Raw genomic sequence first — 16,462 nt, forward strand, 5'->3', positions numbered from 1 at the left:
CGTTTCACTTTGGTAAGCATCTCTGCATTTGCTACATGTTACAAACGGGAGGTTCTCTAAGTGCTCAGTAGGAGAGTTGCATCTCTTGGCAGAATCCTGGTAAAAGAGGAAAGGAGCCCAGGCCAGTTTGGCTCCACGGTAGAGTGTTGGCTGTAGGACCAAATAGTCTCTGGTTCAATTCCGGTCAAGGGTACGTACCTCGGTTGCGGTTGGTCCCCGGCCCTGGTCAGGGTCCTGCGGGAGGCAACCAATCGATGTGTCCCCCGACCCCCCCCCCCCCACTCTATCTGAAGATAAAAATGGAAGAAAGTATCCTCAGGTGAGGATTAAAAAGTAAAAATAAGGAAAGGAAAGGAAGAGTGTACCTTTGCACCTCCTGGAAAGAGGAGAGAAATGCCCTCTCACTGGGTCGGGAGGTAGACAAAAGAAGAAGAGAGTCTGACTTTCCAGAAGAGGAAAAGGACCTTATTTACTTTCTTAAAAAAATTTTTTTTGTCACCTATGACAGATTATAATTGACCATATTTTATCTCTGTTTATTCCCTAACTTTACCTAAGGTGAGATTTTTGTTTTCCCTAAATCTCAGACTTCGGAAATTTAGGTAGTGGAGCAGTGATAAAAGAAAACGTAGTAACCAGAGAAGGTGGGGAATCAGGTGAACACTTCAAATACAAAAGCCCTGAGCCAATGATCTGAAATGCCACTGCCAGAGCACAGCAGACCAAAGACCGTGGTTGTCTAGGGAAGTGCGCTCTCTGCCAGCCATGTTGCTGAAGTAACTCACATTGTTGAAAGAAATTGAGAAGGATCAATATAGACATTCTGCCATTCAGGTTCATCCTACATTTTTAAAGTGTCCCCCTTTTTTTTTAATCATTCACTATCTTATAACTTACAGACATGTTCCTAGGTAACAGGAACATAAAGATGATTGCTGTTTAGAAAGGATTTTCCTTAGGATACTGAAATTCTGTCTTACAGAGAAAGTCAAGGGGCAAGAGTGGGTGTGGGGTGCTTTGGTCAATAGTCCATAATAAACACGGGGTGTTCAAAGTGCAATCTAAGAGAGGAAGTGACTTTCAAATCAAATCATGGCTACACCGATTTTCCCAAAGACCTTGGAGAAGCTTAGCTCAGAAAGAGTACTTGTGTGTGTGTGTGTGTGTGTTTCCATATTTTGATTTGACTACCTTATAGACTTCACATTCTAAATCTGTCTGAAGCTACACATAGATCTCAGGACAATTGTTGAATCATTTGAGGGACTTGTCTATTCATTGAACATAGAAAAGGAGTTTTGATGAGAAACCTAGAAATTATTTGCTCTCAACCTGATGTCAAAAAAGAATCATATATGCCCAGCCGGTGTGGCTCAGTGGCCAAGTATCGACCCATGCACCAAGAGGTTGCCGGTTCAATTCCTGGTCAGGGCACATGCCCAGGTTGCGGGCCAAATCCCCAGTGCAGGGCATGCAGAAGTAGACCAATCGATGTTTCTATTTCTCTCCCTTCCTTTCTCTCTAAAATTTAATAAAGAAAAAAATTTTAGAAAAAGAATCATATAGCAATTTTATTCTCTATTTGAATTTGAGGAAGTAATATAACCAAACTACTCTAGAAGCCTCCAGTCACTAAGGGTTACCTACTAGGAGTCTCTATCTAGATATGGATCATCTATTGGTAATATACAACCTCCTGTTTTGATCATTCTCTCCAAAGGTTCATGTCCCATGTCAGAATTCTTACCTGACTTCTATCTAGAATAAATATCTCACACACAAAAAATTACTGACACTTTATATTTTGATACTGAAATAACAATAATGCAATAAAACTAATGAAAGCAGGTTGATAATTAAAGTAGTTTTTATTTTTGCCAGAAAGAACCCAGCTTTTCTATGAAAGTTTTATTCACTGAATGTCCTTTTGGGGTTGAGGGTGGAGGAAGTAGGGAGAGATAATAAAGAACTAGACTTAAAAGACTTCTAAATGCATTAAAGAATAGATTCATGTTGCAGATAAGTTTCTGGCCATCCAGAGTGTCCCTGCCTGAGTACCACACACATCCCTGCTGGAGCAAGAGTATCAATAGGGAAATTCAGAGAGATGTCTGAGAAATGTTGAGAAAAAGTAGCACTAGAGCTTCTGAGAGATAATACCAGTAGAAAAAGATGATCTGGGCATTTTTTCCCCCATAAATACTGTTGTTAGTGGTGAAATGTATACCTTTAATAGGGGCACGAGTACTTTTAATTTACATTTGACTAATATCTTATGTTTCTATAAATGAGACCCATGTTGAAAGTAAATTTTGTAAAAATAAGAGTTATATCTTTTTTTTCCCTCTGAATTGTCATGTCCTATTGGTTTATGCCCAGTAAGTGAAGGTGAAATTATTTCTAAGATTATTGTTCAGATATAATGCTACTTAGAAAAGTGTCTCCAAATATTACCAAGAATAATAATAACTCACAATTATATTTTATAGTTTATAAAAATGCTTTTCTAATTTATAATCCTTATAATGTATCACTTTGTTTCTGCCCTGCAGTATCTGGGAAAACATGCAAATATCATTTATAAGCATGAAGCCAACAGTCTGTTTGGTAAATATGAACCACACTAAATTCAAAAGTTGTTATTGAGTCCAAACAGAACCATCCTTAGATGGCAGTGGTCTTCTCTCTTCCTTTTAAAGCCATCTCTTCAATCTCTGGCTCCATCTGGTGGAATATTGTGAGGTCATGACCACAGGCATCATTGTTCCTAAATCTACCTTATGGGGCCAGTGTCCTGTCTTTATGATCCTCCAAGGAAATAAAAGTAGATATTTCAGAATATAAAGGTTGGATTACCTACTAGGCCCCCATAATTTATCTTGGTAATGTGACTGCCTTTTGGAATAGAATGTTTATTTTGCAAAAGACCCTTTTCCAGTATGGTTAAAGAAAAAGAAAAAAAGACAAAAAATAAAAAATAAAAAGACACACAGGTTAAAAGAAAATCCCATCCTGCCCCAAATAGTTTACGCTGTTCTTTTATATATATTTTTTAACCTCATTTGACTGTAAAAACATCTCCTATAACGTAGGGAGGGCTGAGGAATCTACAGAAGGAAAAACTGAAACTTATACTAATTGAATTTCCCTAAAACAAAACAGAAAATTTGAGGAGGTAGAGACAAGACCAAAGGCCTAGTGTTATGATCCTATCTGCAGTGTTTATAACATGAACATCACATTGTTTAAAACAAACACATAGCCCGGCCCAAGTGGCTCAGCTGGCTGAGCTTTATCCTGTGCCCCGAAGCGTTGCTGGTTTGATTCCCAGCTAGGACACATACCTGGGCTGCTGGTTTGGTCCAGTCAAGGCAGGTGCAAAAGGCAACTGATCGATGTTTCTCTCTCACATCCATGTCTCTCTCTCTCTCTAAGCACATCCTCGGTGAGAATTAGAAGAAGAAACACCCAATAATAATAAATAAAGCAAGAAATGAAACACATAAAACCCTTACATTCCATAATATACATTTTACATATTTTTGAGTGTCAAGTATTATACAACAAAAAATGAAATGAAGAAAATCTCCTCTAAAAGAATTTTTAAAAAAAATCAAGATCAAATGAAAGAATGAAATATGAATCTGTTTAGAAATAAGAAAATAAATAACAAAAATATACTGTTTTAAAAAGCCGATAAATCCTGCTAGTACCACAAAATATACAGGACAATATACAGAGGAAATAACACAATATTTTTATTATTTAACTGTCAGATATATCTCTGAAATCCTTTTCCCCTTACGTTTACTCTACTGACAATTGTACATAGCTGAACACTGGAAGACTCTTCCACAGACCAGCATCTGACCTCATGCATTCCAAACCTCATTCTCTTCCACTATCGATAACCTCCACTATCCACCTGTGTTCAGTGCTGAAAGCATAGAAAAGTTTCATATCAGAATAGGACCTCTGGCCCTACAGCTTGGGGCTACAACCAATGTTGCTGGAACGATTCCCACACCAGCATTCCAGCCACATAGTAACAGTATTTGAAAGTAACTATCAGCTTCCCCTGTCCCCACTCCTAAATCTCGGTGGCATTCCAATGCCACCTATATGACAGGATGTGTGATGAAGAAGAAGGTGGAGTGGAAACAAATAGTAGTTACCACCAATTTGGGCTAAATATCTTACTTTTTTTTTTTGTTCTCACCCAAGGACATTCTTCCATTTTTTGTTCAGACAGAGCGGGAAGAAGAGAGAGAGAGAAACATTGTTGTGAAAGGGACACATTGAACTGCTGCCAGGGCCGGGGACAAACTGTAACAGAGGTACACGCCCTTAGCGGGAACCGAACCCAGGTCTCTCCAGACCGCAGGCCGATGCTCTAACCACTGAGCCAAACCGGCCAGGGCTAAATATCTTACTTTTGAAAAAATTGTTTAAAGCAAAAACAAAACAAACAACAACAACAAAATCACAACACATACGACATCCCGAGGACACTGCTGAGCCTTGAAAGAGTTTGTGTAAGTGAAGGGCCCTGAACTCAAGCTTCCTTAGCTCGGTGACAAGCCCATCTCTGACTGCCTCTAAGACGCCTGGTTGAAAGACGTTTATTTCAAGTTGAGGTGATCATCACCATCTTTGGGTGGTCTCTCTTCCTGACCCTCTTCTTCAATTTTCCGGGTTGGATTAGGGAGGATTTTGAAAGTCATTGCTTTGGAATAATGTGCCTTTTTATTTTTTTATAACTGCCTATTGCCCTATAGGAGAAAGACCACGACTCAGCCCAGACCACAGGAAGTCTTCTGTCACTGCATTATTCAAGTTTGGCTCTGGGAGGACAGTGACTCATATGTGACGGCAACTGAGCTGTCCACGAGCAGTCTACGTAGACGGTGGCCTGGTTTCAGGCAACAGTTTGGCATGGAAAGCACTTCGTGCTCAGCATGCACTTGTTTTCCTCGGTAGAGTTCGTGGTGATTCTCTTTTTCTCCCTCCCTCAGCAATAAACAATACGTTTCGTCTGCCTGGCCATGATAACTCTTACTATTGTCATTTCTGACATGTGTGAAGGTGGCGAGCACACTGTCCATTTGGCTCAGTCCTTGCCAAGCACTCCACAGCCACAGCTCTTGGTGGTGGAAGAAAAAGCTCACCCTGTTCTTCTTAACCACCTGTGGAACTTCCACACTTAGTCTGTGAGAAAGGGTCTCACCACGGAGGGAGCAGGGAGAGACTCCGGGAAGTGGAGTGACTGGTGGGTAGACTTGCGTGTCTTTTAGAACCCCAAGTGGTGGCTCCCTCTGGAACTAGGACTTTTAAATACCATGTGATTTTTAAAAATAGGCTTAATTATTTTGAGATCAATGTAAGGTTCACAGTAAAACTAAGTGGAAGAGCAAAGATTTTTTATGCCTCATGTCCTCCCCCTACCACACACACACACACACACACACACACACACACACTCCCTCCCTCCCTCACTATCCAGGGAGACATTTGTTACCAGAGGGGTACATTTGTTACAACGGATGAGCCTCCTTTGACACATCAATATCACCCAAAGTCCACTCTCGGTGTTTTGCCTTCTAAGTACATGGATGTATTATTATAGTTCATACAGAGTTTTTCATGCTTTTAAAAATCCTCTGTGCTCTTCCCATTCATCCCTCTTTATCCATACTCCCAACCTCTGGAAACCACTCATATTTTTACTGCCTCATAATTTTACCTTTTCTAGAATGTCATAAAGTTGGAATCATACAGGATGAAGCCTTTTCAGATTGTCTTCACTTGTTTATTTATATGCATTGACATTTCTTTCATATCTTTCCGTGGCTTAATAGGTCTTTTCTTTTAAGTGCTGAATAATATTCCATTGTCTAGATGTACCACAGTTTATTGATCCATCTACCCACTGAAGGATATCTTGATTGCTTCCATGTGTCAGCAGTTAGAATAAAGCTGCTATAATCATTTATAGGCAGATTTTTGTGTGTACACATGTGTTCAGCTCAACTGGGTAAATACCAAAAAATGTGATTGCTGTATTCTAGAGTACACATTTGTGTAGTTTGTAAGAAAACGCAAAATAATGTTCTAAACTGGCTGCCCCATTTTGTGTTCCCACTAGCAATGAATGGGAGCTCCTTGCTTCACGTTCTCCCCAACACTTGGTCTTCTTAGTGACTTGGATTCTGGCCATTCTATTAGGGGTGTATCTCATTGTTATTGAACATGTGCTTTTAAGAACAATCTTCTTAGGAGGAGAGCAGTCACATTTTAGGAAACACATGGTTTATATGTGGTCTTTCAAAATCTCTGTGCTAAGTAGAGGGGTTGTTTTCCTTTCCCTGCCAACTGTTATGCCCTCAGGGGCAAATCGCTGATATTTTTGGATTTAAGTTTTCTTATCTAGATTAAGAAAGAATTGGTACAGGTTTCCAACCCTGATTGCACATGAGAATCACCTGGGAAGCGTTTAAAAATTATTGTTCCCCAGGTACCACAACAGATTAAGTAAATCAGAACTTCAGGGGAAGAGGAGTCAGCATGGTATTTTTATCTGAAAGATTCCCCTGAGATTCTAACATGCAGCAGTCTTGGCTGAGTCTTACTGGCTTGAGGGCCCACTAAATCTCTTTCGTCCTTAAATTTGGGGGCTGTATAATTCTGTATGGCACAGTCATCAGCACAGTCCCCTTCAGTAATATGTATTACAACCCCTGGCTAACTGGTTCTCCATTCTACGACACCATCGTACAAGTCTTCCAACTCCAAATTTCTTGTTTCTCTATATAGCATCATATTCTCTCCTGCTTTGCTATTAAGCAGGGAGTGGAGATCTCTTAAGATCTCCTAAATATGCAACTTATATAGAGAGATAAATAATGATGTATTTCAGAGCTGTAATTCTGTTTGATGAAAGAAAAAAAAAAAAGTCACTGCATTCAGTATTCCCTTACCTCTTAGACACACAAAATAGGGTTGAGCCAGGTCAAATTAATTACCATGGCAAATGTTACCTTGTCACCCTTTAATACAGTTCTGTGGTACTGCTACAAATGTGTATGTGTTCAGCCAAGTTGAGGCCTCAACACTGCATACCCATAATTTGTTTCTCCATGGACAACTTCCTTTCCCATGCCTTTGGAAGCTATTCCAGAAATTTGACTTTGCTTCTCTTGATGCCTAGACATACCTTCTCCTGCATTCTGAGCACATAACCTTGCAGTTTTTTATGAGAAACTTGATAGAGACTACCATTAACTTTCTGACTTTCCCACCCACCCACTTACCTGCTACTACATAGTTTTTTCTCTTGTTGTTGTATCTGTGAAAGAATATTTATTTATTTGCTCTGATCTGAATTGCTTATTATTTCTCCTATGGCCTCAACCACTCTTCCAGAGCATTGGATTTCACTCATTCATTTATATCCATATGTGGTGCAGGATAAATTCATGTATGGACCTTCAGCCTCTTACTGATTCCTTCCACTTAATTGTTCCACTGGTACCTTAAAAAATAGCTCCAAAATATCACCTCACTCTGCCTTGATTGTGACCAAGGTGGAATAGTCAAAAGAAATGAGGGTCTTCCATTCAGCACCTCTTTTTGGCCATTAACTATATAAACTGTGTTAGTAAGCACCATATGGCACAGCCCTGAACCTTGCAGAACTCACAGAACTCTTTGTTAATTGGGTGGATAGGATATATAATATATATTTATTCCACACTCACCCTTGTACGCAGTCACCAAAAAAGTAAACAAGCAATGCAGTGTAATGATCTGGCACGTGGAATACTAGGCATTCCATCGTGATGCTTATGGAAGAAGCAAACTTTGCGCTAAGCCCTAAATTGTTAAACAAATTCCAGGTATTGCAGGGCTTGGCACTCCCAATAAGCAAACAGTGGTGAGTAAATGTGGAACATACAGGGTTATAGAAGGAAGGGTTTGGGGGATAGTGAGCAAGTGTCTAAATTTGTGGGGAGTTCCTCCAGGTCTTAAGAATGACTCATTCATTAATCTCCTATAAACTAATTCACAATGAGGTGTCAGTGGCTTAATGATACCCCTCCCAGGACATTAAAGGATTTTTCTTAATGCTTCCATTCAAAAGGCTCCATCTCTTATGGTGGGTGTTTCAAATCAAATGGTGAGATTATTTGGGGGATATCTGAGGGTAGGGGAAATTTTAGCATCACCACTCAAGCCACATCACAAAAACAACAGGGGCAAGTCCCACTGAAAGATGAGCTGATAAAATGTTGTTGGTTTTAGAGTTGCTTTGTTATTATTGTTATTGTTATTTTTAGCTGTTTGGAAATTGCAGTGCTTCTATGGAGAGGTGGATGAATTTTAAAATAACATGGAAACTGTGTGTGAGTATGTGTGCTTGTGTGTGCGTTACTGTGTTTGTGCCCTGGGGCGTCCTAGGTGAAGGGCTCCCTTGAAAAATTTGAAACAAATAAATAAAATGAGAGCTGACCTAAATTTTTGCCTCAAACTGGAACGAAGTTCAAACTTCTGAGGAGGATCAAAAGCTTGATTAACTGTTGTTTATTTGTTTTTAGAGGCTTTGCTTTCCTCTAACTCAAAAAAGTAAAAGTGATCAAACACTACACTCTGAGAGAGACTCTTGTCTCAGTATTTCCAACTGGGTTGAAACCAGAAAGTACTTGTGAAGCAACTGGGAAACCCAAGTGACTTGCAACCCAAGGTCCAAGATTCAAGGGGTTAGGAGGAGTTCAGCTAAATTTCATGTTGGCATCCAAGGAAAACATAGCAGTGTTGTTGTGTTCAGTGGAACTGAGATCCTAGAGGGCAGAAAACATCATTATGCGAAACAGAAAAGTACATGCATTTGTGTTTTCCACCAATGTCTGGAGAAAAGCTCATTTATTGACTGGTTGGAAAGTAACAAAAGACCCAAGATGTCTTTTGAGACCTGTAAGTCAACTTGAGGCAGCTGGTATAAAGAAAAAGCCACCAGGGAGAAGTCAGGGAACTTCCCTCACAGCTGTGTGACCTTCGACATGCTGTGTCGCTCCTAGAGGTTTTGGTGTTTGCATCTGTAAAGTATTCACTTGTTCAGAAATATCAGTGGTCCATGTCTCATGACACACTGAAACAGGGCTTTGGATTTTTCTGAATTGGGTAAGAACCAATCTGACCCTTGAGAATAGTGAAATTCAGGAGTGGGATTTAAGACACATAACCAAATCATTTATATATATATATATATATATATATATATATATATATATATATATATATATATATATATATATTAAAGGCTCTGCCTGTTTAGGGGAAAGAGGGAGCATTTGGATTAGCTTCCAGACTTTGGAAGACTTTATAAAAAGAGAATTGAAAATAGGTAGGGCTTTGGCATCAAGAAGTTAATTGGATGGAGGGCACTCCACATAGAGGTGACAACCATAAAAAAGTTACCATGACAAGAAAGTGTAGGACTTAACATAGCAAATCGGCAAGATTCAGCACATGAACTGGAGAAGGGTTAAAAGATAATTTTTAGGAAGTCATTGAAGTCAAAGGAGGGATGTTATTGAATGCTAAGCTGCTAGTTTAGAGTTTTGTTTGGTTATATGAATAAATACAACCCATTCTCAAGATTAAATTCACAACAGGATAAAGTGAATTAGGAGGGGAAGCTAGTACAGAAATAAGCTAACCCATTAAGAGGCTACTGCATCAGTGTAGGTGAGAGGTGGTATGGCCCCAACCAAGGCAATGGCCATGCTTACAAAAAAGGGGGTGTGAACTTCAGGCTAAAGATGTAAATAGGATCAAGAAGACCTGGCAGCTGAAAGTGACCTATAAGGGAGCCAGAGGAGTCAGAGAGCTGCAGCTTCACACTTGAGTGATGGTGCAATTAAGTTGAGGAACTTGGGATAGAAGCAGGCTTGAGAGAGAAAATAAAGAGTCTGTTGAGCTGGAGGTTAGAAGGACAGCTAGATGAACATGGGAATATAAATCTTGAGACCAAGAACTAATAATGCAGTAAAATATGGAGAGTCAGTTCATAGGTATCACAGTTGAAATCATGCATGTACTGGATATTAGTGGACATTATTCAGTATAGTTTTTGAATCTAATGCCAGCTGTACAGATATTTTTCCTGGGTTTTGTCGACCACTGTCCACATGTGAACACAGCTCTTGGCAACTAAACTTTGTCCCTGGAATTTAGACTCATCTCTACTGAGTTGAATTTCAATACTTGCATGACTTCCTCAAGCTGAATCCAACCTCTATATTTGCTTCAAGTTCTGACTTCCCTGGTTTTAATCATGTCCCCAGTTGATTAAGTCCATGACCTGCAGCTCCCATATTAATAAAGATTAAAAATGCCCATCAAAACATTTTCCAAAGAAAAAGGGACACTTTAGGCTTCTGTTTGCTTCTTTAGATTTCTGATTTAACTGTTAAAATAAAACCTGTGTCTTAAGGATCTGGATGTATTAGTTTAATACTTTCCATAAGCAATGTGCATTTTAATCATGTTGTATTTCCAAAGAACATTCCAGGAAAATGGCAATGCCAAGAAAACATAAGAAATTTCTTCTCTCTATATATCACATTTTTGCTGTTTTATTCACCTCTAAAAGGCCCCATAGAAATCACATAGGTGTTTCCTTAATATTTAAAGACATATGAAGAGATAAGATGATAAAATTCTACAAGGTAGATGACCCGCCTTGAGGCCAGGTTTTAAATCTTTATAGTTCTGAGATATTTGATGAATCATGCAAGATTTTAGGGTTGTTACCTGAATAATATGAGAATTCAGTGAGGCATAGCACCATTCTCTGAGAGCTATAAAGTACTAAGAAATATAAAAAATTGTAACATTGGACAGGGCAGAATAAAGAGAAATTATTCACATATTCTAGAATATGAGAAGTGGCACTTAGCATGGTAATGTACCTTTATTTTTATGATATTTGATTAATGCTTATAATTAGTATCAGTTTGCTAGTTACATGATGAAGAATCTAAATCAGCTTTTGCCCATATAAACCCATCCTGCACTCACCATATAGCAGGTTCTCAATGAAAACTTTTGGATGAATAATTGAATACCTTGCGGCTTAAATTTAGACATTTTAGTGTAATAAAGGGAACAATATTAATTATGAAAAAAATTTCTCTCCTAAAATCCAACACAGAGGATAGTGCAAATTGGTACAAGGGGGATTTAGATGAAATGTATGTATTAAAAACAATACGTGCTAGCAAATGAGGAAAGATAGAAATGAATGAAAAAATCTGAGACTCTAGCCCTATTTTCTGCAGATCCCAAATAGTCTTTCTACTGTTATAGTATTATGTTCCCTTTGCTTTGTATTTTGTGTGCTTCTATGTAAAACACATGTTCTTCAGAGAACAAACAACACTCACACTTTATCCCCATTTTTATTACTCCTTGAAGTTTCACCTTCATCTACAGAGTGCTATCAAATTTGCTCTTGAGTAATTCACCAGCAGCTTTATAGAACATTCTTCTCGACTGTGCTGATGGCCTCTCCTTCTTTCTTGAATCTCACTTCCTTTGGCTTCTATCATAAATACTTTCCCCTTTTAAAAACTTTCTTTATCATCATGATCTTTGGCCACATCCCTAACAATCTAAAAGAGAGGGATCCTCTGAAAGTCTTTAATCTCTTTTAGTTTTTCTACATAGTCTTTAATGTGTGCTCTCTCTCTGTCTGTCTCTCTGTCTCTCTCTGTCTCTCTCTCTCTCTGTCTCTCTCTCTCTTTCTTTCTTATTTTTAATCTTCCTTCACCTGCATGGAACAAGTTTAAATAGCTACTTGAACATCTTGATATGGATATATTCATAATATTCCAAATTCAGTTTGTCCAAAACTAAATATATTAATTTCTTACATTTTTGTAACCCATTCCCCCATCCCCCTTACCATCTATCTTGGAGTATAAAATCACCATTCAGCACTCAAACTTGACTCTTTAAATTTCGCTCTCTCTCTCATTCTTTCTCTTTTTCTCCTTCTTGACCCCACACTCTTGTCAGTTTTACTTCCTGGTACCATTATACCACTCTTACCTTTCTGTTCCAACCATCCCAGTTCTGGTTTCACTGGACTCCATTATAGTGATGGCATCCTAGTCCCCTGCCTCTGTTTCATATGATACAGTACTGCCCAATGATCTTTCTAAAATTTACACCTGCATTTGCCACTCCTACCCTCCTCAGCTTCTACAGTGGAATGTCTTTGGCCTGACATACATGATCTCTTTAAATAAGGCTCTAAACTTTCTTGCAAATTTACTTTATTTTACTTTGTAGATTATATAATATGTAATTTACATACTATGCAATTCACCCCTTTAATGTGTACCATTCCATGGTTTTTAGTATGTTCACAGAGTTGTGTCATCATCACCACAATCAATTTAAGAACATGTTCATCACTTCCATAAGAAACCATATAGTTTAGGCAATCATTCCTGCCTAATTTCCCCCACTCCATCCCATCCATAGGGGACCTATGTAGCTATCTATTTCCTATCTCAATAGACATATTATAGACATTTCGTATAAATGGAATCATTTAATATGTGACCTTCTTTCAATTAACATAATGTCTCTAATCTTCATTCATGTTGTAACATGTGTAAGTACTTCATTTCTTTTTACTGCAAAGCAATGTTCCATTGCACTGATATACCACATTTTATTTATCTATTCATTAATTGCTGGTCTCTGTTTTCCACTAGTTTTTCTTCTTGCCACATATTGTTCTCTTCTTTGCACAACCTTACATTGCCTTTCTCAGCTTCTTAGACCTCTTTGTACCTGCTGTGTGTTTTAGTTGAAAGTTTTTTGTGTTTTTTTTTTTTTTTTAATTTCCAGTAGATTTTTGTCTTTACTCTTCTTTGGTTGTTATATTCCTATAATTAATTTTTTTATAGATACTCAATTGCATTCAGTAGAAATGAATTAAGTGTACCATTTCAGTATTTGAAATTTAGGAATGTAGATGTAGTAACTATGTTTATGTATAGTTACTATATATAATATATATTATAGACTATAGTATATAAACACAAACTATACTATATGCAAAAATAAACACAGTATAGATGTGAAGAGAAAGATAGTATCCATGATGTCAAGATGTTTAAACCAACAATCATGCTCAATATGGTCATTATGCTTTTGATGCCCTTTATTTCTATATGAAACAATATTATTATTGACATAAATAAATCCTCGATGGCAGATTATCAGCATCAGTTACTCAAAACCATAAAAATCCTAGAATAAAACAGGCTGTAAAATCTTGTATATTTCTTGTAGCAGACTTTTTTTGGATATATCTCCTTGGGCAAGGGAAACAAAAGAAAAAATAGACAAATGGAACTACATCAAACTTAAAAGATTTTTCACAGCAAAGGAAACCATCAACATAATGAGAAGACAACCTGCTAAATGAGAACATATTCACCAATGCATCTGATAAGTGGTTAATATCCAAAATTTATAAAGAACTTATAAAACTCAAGACCAAAAAACCCCACAAATAATCCAATTAAATTAGGCAAATGACTTGAATAGACACTTCTCCAAAGAGAATATACAGATGGTCAATAGATATATGAAAAGATGCTTAATTTCACTCACTAATCACCAGAGAAATGCACATTAAAAGCACAATGAGATATCACCTTACACCTGTCAAAATTGCTATCATCAATAAATCAAAAAACAAGTGTTGGTGAAGATCTGGAGAGAAAAGAACCTTCGTGCACTGTTGCTGGGAATGCAGATTGGTATAGCCCCTGTGGAAAGCAGTATAGAGTTACAGCAAGAAATTAAAAATGGAACTGCCTTATGACCCAGCAATTCTACTTCTGAAAATATATCGGAACAAACCCAAAACACTAATTCGAAAGAATATATGCACCCCTATGCTCACTGCAGTGTTATTTACAACAGCCAAGATTTGGAAGCAGCCCAAGTGCCCATCAGTAGATGAGTGGATAAAACAGCTCTGGTACATTTACACAATGGAATACTATTTAGCTGTAGAAAGGAAGAAAATTTTACCCTTTTTGACAACATGGATGGACCTGGAGAACATTATGCTAAATGAAATAAACCAATCAGAGGAAAACAAGTACCATATAATTTCACTCATATGCGGAATTTAATAAACAAACTGAACTAATATGCAAAATAGAGACAGACTCATAGATAGAGAGCAGGCAGACAGTTTTGGTAGGGGGAGGTGTTGAGGGATGGGAGGATTGCGCGAAAAAGAAAAAAGAGAGAAAGAACTCATGGACACAGACAACACTGTGGTGGTTGTGAGGGAGAGGAGTGGGTGGAGATGGAAGAGGGTATGGGGGAACACATGGTGAAGAAATAAAATAAAAAGGATTATTCACACAAAAAAATTAATTTCTTTGCATTTAGATTTGTTTATTCTGATCTATTCATTTAGATCAGTATGGATTTATGAATATTTATTTTCTATTTTGGATTATACTGCAATACTTTGTTTTGTTCTGCTCAAGTTATTCCAGCATAGGTCACTGAGGGCCCTTCAGATAATGCTGTTCCTCTTCAGCATTCCCATCTCCCATCTTGGGGCATTTTTGTTGTTGCTGTTGTTTGTTTGTTTGTTTGTTTATATAAGCATTTCCTCACTTTCCTTTACTACAAGATGCTCCAGGCTCATACTTATATGCAAGGAGCCCCTGGTTTCTCTTATTGGAGAGCAGCATTAGACACTGACATCTGGTGCTGGGTGTGCTCGTTGCTTCTGAGGTGTGACTGTTTCTGGGTTTCCTCAGCTGAAAAAGCAAAATGATAATAATAATAGGTGTGTATATTAACTCACAAATACACACATATGTAAATATTTGTGTGAGTATCCATCTGTATCTATATAAAGCTAAACATCAGTTCTTATGTGTCAAAACATCAGCAGTGATATCTGAAGGCTTTGCAACAGCGTCCCAGGATTGTCTAGGAATGAGCAAGTTATAAGTACTGTTCTCAATGTTAACACCTATTGTATTTGTATTGTTTCCACTTACTATCATGACAGTGAGACTCCAGGAGTAGTTTCTTTGTATCTTGTGTAACATTTTTTTTTTCTTTTTCTGGTTTTACTGATCAAGCTCCTGAGCCAATCAAAATGTTTGTGGTCCCTGTTACTACTGATTTTGTCGTTTGAGCAAACTGAATAAAACAAAAAAATGAAAACTGAGAAAAGAGAGCAAGCCTAATTGAGTAGCACACAGATCATTCTAGCCTCTCCTTTCCTTTGCTTGCATGTAACCCCCTCCCCCCATGAAACCTGGTTTCCACCATCTCCCACGAACTTACCAAACTGTTCAATTCCTGTATAGAGGTATAGAGGTTTCTAAAAAGTTAACCCACAACTCCACGTGGAACTTCACCAACAAGAGTGATATTCTTATGTAACTCTGTTCTACTGATAGTCTTGGAGTGATAACCCAAATAAAACTTAGTCTTAAGCATTTCATAATTTAGAAGAACAAGTCCTTCAAGAAATTCTAAGCTGTAACATCCTGGGTTTATTTTCAAAAGAGAAAAAAAAAAATCAGATGCAATTCACAAAAGTATAAAGGATACAAAAATATCAGAGGTAAGCAAGATCCAGGAAAAAATAGAGTTTTGTTTGTTTTTTTAACTTTTTTTCTTTTATTGATTTTAGAGAGAGAGGAAGGGAGGGGGTGAGAGAGAGAGAAACATCGATGAGAGAGAATATTGATTGGCTGCCTCCTGCATGCCCCACACTGGGGATTTGGTCCACAACCTGGGCATGTGCCCTGACAGGGAATCGAGCCAGCGACCTCTTGGTGCATGGGTTGACAAAGTAGAGTATTTTTTTTAACTTAGTTCAGTGTCAGCAACTGACAGTACATGTGCAACATCTATTTTGTTAAATCATTCATGGATTAAAATGGGCTGTCCTTGTGGCTCCTCCCAGTCTGTGAGGACCACCAAGCAGAATCCCCAGTCCTTACAAAACCTGAAGACTACCACAAGCCCAAGGGGTCTGAGCTTTGGCCCTCTTCTTAGGACAGCTTTATAATAACTGTGTATATTAACTCACAACTACACACACACATATGTAAATATTTGTGTGAGTATCCATCTGTATCTATATAAAGCTAAACATCAGTTCTTATGTGTCATAACATCAGCAGTGATATCTGAAGTTTCAGGAGAGAGCACAAGAGACCATGAAAAAGCTGGCCACATAGTTAAGAAAGGCTTACCTAAAATTCCTAGTGGTCCGGGGGCTATTTTTGATGGATCTTCCCATGAAAGATGTCCATTAAAAAGAATTGGCCATGCCCTGACCAGTTTGGCTCAGCGGTTAGAGCGTCGGCCTGCGGTCCGGAGAGACCCGGGT

This window comes from Molossus molossus, unplaced genomic scaffold, assembly GCF_014108415.1.
Source record: "Molossus molossus isolate mMolMol1 unplaced genomic scaffold, mMolMol1.p scaffold_m16_p_6, whole genome shotgun sequence".
NCBI classification, from domain to species: Eukaryota; Metazoa; Chordata; class Mammalia; order Chiroptera; family Molossidae; genus Molossus; species Molossus molossus.